General features: G+C 39.6%; 1 long non-coding RNA gene across 1 annotated transcript in view; it reads right to left on the bottom strand.

Moving 5' to 3' along the window:
- Positions 1-3,102: 3,102 nt before the first annotated feature.
- LOC108522854 (uncharacterized) overlaps positions 3,103-4,770 on the bottom strand; it is a 14,023-nt gene continuing 12,355 nt past the window's right edge. Inside the window, exon 3 of the long non-coding RNA XR_001883620.1 lies at positions 3,103-3,227. This is a non-coding gene — a long non-coding RNA (uncharacterized LOC108522854). The remainder of the gene's footprint in view (positions 3,228-4,770) is intronic.

Genomic DNA, 4,770 nt, shown 5'->3' on the forward strand with positions numbered 1-4,770 from the left:
CTAGAAGGCAAGCCCTGGCGTCAGGGCCAACTGCACACCTTCTACATATTGCTAAACCCAGCCCCCTTATTCTATTGCTAGTACTGTTTCCCATCTTCATCCCTCATCTTCTCTTACTTCCCTGTCTATAATCTCATCCAAGTCAGCTAATCCGCCATGTTTGCCATCTACTTGAAACTCTCCTTGCTTGGCCAGCCATACAATGCTCTGGAGAACCTGCCACCTGCTCACCTCCTTCCCTATCCTTATCTCAGTCTCTCTAGTCACATCTCTCCTGCCCCAGCCATAAACTTTCCACTCTTTATTTCTAGGTTTTTGTTTGTTTGTTTTGTTTGTTTGTTTTTGCTTCAGGAACAACAAACAGCTCAAATACTCCTGTGCTTCTTCCCTCTGTGTCTTTGCTAAGGGAAATCCCTCCATTTGCAATACCTTTCTTCCCCACTTTCTTTTCCAACCTCCCCTTACAAATTTCTGGCTAATTCCTACTCATTCTGGATCACCTCTCTGGAATCCTTCCCTTCTGTCCTATATGAGTTGATGCCTCTCCTTCTTTGAGTATCTCTGGGGCTGCAGTTAGCATATTGTATCTGTTCATAAATCTGCTGCCCTTCTTGCTTGTGCATCTATGAAGATAAGAGATGGACCTTGCGCATCTATGCATCCTCAATATCAGGATTAATATTAGCTCACTGTAGATAAATTTTGGCTAGATAAGTGAAAGAAATAGGCAGTGGGTTTTGTGTCTGATTGGATTTGCACTCATTTCTCCAAAACTCTGATGTTTAAACGAACACAGATCACAACAAAACCACCAAAACCCAAAAGTCCATTGAATCTTACTTGTTTCAATATGGAAAGACATTATTTAATAAATAATAGCAGAGAGAGAGTTTAGTAAATAGTGGCATCTCCTTGTATGGTAACACTTCTGCTACATGGAGTATTTATAACATTTCACTGACTTTCTACTGTGCTCTTGAAAAGACTTGAATTCTCAAATCCAAAGCATTTCAGCTTCCATTGCCATCTCTGAAATCAGTTCATGGTTTTTGTAACCATAGAACCTTGGCTCTATGAAAAGTGTGAGATGTGTATGTGTATGTGTATGTGTATGTGTGTGTCCCTTTTCTCTGATCCAGCATTTTCACTGCTTCAGTTACTGTTGGAGAGAAAAAAAAATCTAGAAGTCCCTTCAAATTTGAAACCTCCATCCATCTTCGGTATGTCAGACTACGTAAGCCTCACTAGAGCTGTCAAAGGACAATTTTTCAGACTGCTAAGTCTAAGGGCACACACACGGGCAAGTCAGATCAAACAACAGGGGAAAAAAAAGGAAACTAAGAGTAGATGCTGCTGCCTATTTTGACTATTCATGAAATCTAAAATTCAAGAATTTTCTATACAAAACACATTTGGCCAGGCATGGTGGCTCACACCTGTAATCCCAGCATTTTGGGAGGCTGAGGCAGGCAGATTGCTTGAGTTCAGGAGTCCAAGACCAGCCTAGGCAACATGGGGAAACCCTGTCTTTACAAAAAAATACAAAAATTAATTGGGTATGGTGGCGTGCACCTGTGGGCCCAGCTACTCAGGAGGCTGAGCTGGGAGGATCACTTGAGCCCAGGAAGCAGAGGTTGCAGTGAGCCGAGAGTGCACCACTGCATTCTAGCCTGGGTGACAGAGCCAGACTCTGTCTCAACAACAACAACAAAAGGAACATTTTACAGGGAGACTCAGGTGTTTAAATCTCACCTATCTACAGATTTATTATTTGTGAATAGTTTCCCACTTAGATGGCCCATGTTTTGTCTGGAAATAGCACCTTGCCATTACTTCATACGTTTCAAGAATATCTGTCTTAAGGATCAGTGAGCAAATACAACCATCAAACATCATGAGCTTCCCAGAATATTAGAGGTATAAAACGCCAAACTTGATGGTGGCCATTAACATAAAATGCTGGGAAACATGCTACATTTGCTTGTTTCTTTGTGTGTTTGCTTTCCAGTGAAGTATAAACATCAAATATCAGGGGAGAAATGTACTGATTCACCAGGTTTAAATCTTTCAGAGGCTAAAATACACTTCCAATATTTTCCCATGTAGCTATTTTAGACCATAGACTGGACTTGTGCCTAATCATACAATCAGATTGTTTCAACTACCCAGATACATGTGGGCAAAAATAGTAATTCCTCACCAAGTTATTATTAGTTTTTCCTGCCTGAATCATGGCTGAGACCTATCTGTTTTTAGAAGGGATATTGACATAATTAAATTATAACCAATTTGATATTTCCTTCCTAGCTGATGCCTCTATTAGCAGCTTCTAGTTGGAAATCCTCTCCTAAATGACGTTTCCTTTCCTAAGCCTTGTCAGTTTCTGTGTGAAACTTGAGCCTTTAAGGAAGCCAGACCTACAGTGTATGTTACCGAACATGCTTTCTATTATAAAAACATTGGTATTGTGATAGCTACTACTGTCTTTTATTTTAGATCTTTAACGTTAAAGCCAATCACCCAGCCGAATAAGAGATTCTGCAATGGTGAGAATTTCATATTACATAAAACGTTAGAATCAGAATGGTCAGGTTGATAGTGATAACATAACGATGCCCTTTATCTAACAGGGAGCACGAAATATGGGGATCACTACATAAATATGAAGTGTGTGTGTGGAATCGGAGTGACCACTTGGGAAGTTTTATTTCACTTGGTTTGATACAATCGTCATTGTGTCAATCCTAAGCCACCTGAAATCATTTCTATTAGTGGATGTAATACAACTATTAATTTGAAGTATAGTTATAATAACAAAAGCTGCTTCGTTATTTAGAAGATATGAGTTGGGTGGTACTTTTAAAACAGCATTTGGTGCTTCCCTAGTTCAGGTTTAACATGAATTAGTGGCCCAATTAGCCCTTTGTTATGAAGTAGGTCTTTGTGAAAATTAGGCCAAATTTAAAATGTGTGTGTGTGTGCACACACAGGAATGCCAGCAAAAATCATACAATTGAGTCAATCTCAGAGATTTCATGAGTTTTATTAAGCAAATATTATAAATACTTGGACCACATGAAGAGAATAGTAATCATCTAGTTATTCTGGTTGCTACTTCCAGTCTCAACTCACAGAATGTGTTCTTGCAAGGGAGTGATCCAAGGCCCAGGAGGACTTGACTTTCCTCCTGCCCGCAAGGCTCATCACTCGCAGCCTGAGGACCAGACCTGTGGACAGCAGGGAGAGGAGGAGGGGAAATGGGTTTGGCTTTGTCAGTTTTTCATTTTCCTTTTATTCCCACCCACCCCCCGATACCTAATCTGTCTGTTTTCACCAACTCCCTATCCTGTACCCCATTTCTTCTGGGTCTCATGCTTATTCAGGTGTTCAGCAAATCTCCAGTTGACTTTAAATCTGATAACTTATTAAGCAAGATCAAAGTAACGTCTCTGATGGTGGAATTTCAGGCAGATGGTGATGGGCAATTGGACTCAGGACAGGTGATTGGAGCTAATTTGAGAAGGGAGTTTTGAGCCCTTATCCCTCCCAATCTATCTACCCTTAGGTTCTAAGAGTGAGAGGTCAAGAATGTTAGAAATATCCTATCATTCCTGTGTTTGCCCATCACAAACCTCACCAAATCAAACCCCAACCAATGCCCTTAAAATAGATAAGCCAGAGATACTGGCTTAATCTGATCTATCATTCTCCTATCAATAAAATATTTGTAATACCTATTAACAACTTAGAGCTCATTCTACAGTGACAGATAAAAGTAACATTTTAAATCAGATCAGATAGAAGCACTGACAACATTTAATAAAATGTTTCTAAGCAACAGGGTAAAAAAATCAAAGAGTTTCAATAAAGCTGACATTAATAGAATAAAAAAGAATCCAAAATAGCCTCTTTTCTTATAAGCAATTCGCTCCGGAAGGTAAAACAAACTCCTTCCTGAAACTCAGCCTATTGAATAATAATGTTTTCCCAAACATCCGACATACAGTCTAGCATGGAATGGCCAGGTAGTAGCCAAGGTTTAATGTGTATCAAAAACTTGGAGAGTAAGCACTGAGAAATAGCGACAATTTAAATGCACTGGCCATATGATATGCCTTTCTTCAACCCTTAGTTATGAGCATAACTTACAAATAAATAGGAATGCTTTATGTATGCTTTGGGCCCATCCAAGCAGAACTTTTGCTATTCCACTAGCTTTGTCAGCAGGATAGATTTCTAAAGAGAAATGAGCGTCTGTAATAGACCCAAATAAGTACTTAAAAGATTCTAGTCTAGAGGAGAATATGTCATGCATTTGTGTCACCCTAATGCCCCCAAACCCAAAGCCCTTTAATACTTGTAGATCAATTTTCCCACCACTGCCTCTTTGAAATTGTAACTTAGAAATCAGTGAACAGTCTCATTAGCTTATCCAAGAGATAAGGACAGTGTGTGTGAACAGTCTGTAGAAAAGGCAAGTGGCATACAGATGCATATCATCTGCTCTCTTTCACTCTGCATGTCCTCAAAGATACACACACACACACACACACTGGCTTAAGAAAGAAAAAAAGGAGGCCCCTGTGCTGGTCATTGGTCTGATTGACAAACCAGTATTGGATACTTTGATTTCTCCATTCCTGCTGCCAGCTGGAGGCAAATGCAGAGAGTCAACATAGGGGGCATGTGCATCATTTTATTGGAGAAAAAGAAGCTTGTGTGACATACATATATGCAGGAAACTTTTTTTTTTTTTTTTTTTTTTTTTTT

The sequence above is a fragment of the Rhinopithecus bieti genome, unplaced genomic scaffold (genome assembly GCF_001698545.2).
Source record: "Rhinopithecus bieti isolate Rb0 unplaced genomic scaffold, ASM169854v2 scaffold_66246, whole genome shotgun sequence".
NCBI lineage: Eukaryota > Metazoa > Chordata > Mammalia > Primates > Cercopithecidae > Rhinopithecus > Rhinopithecus bieti.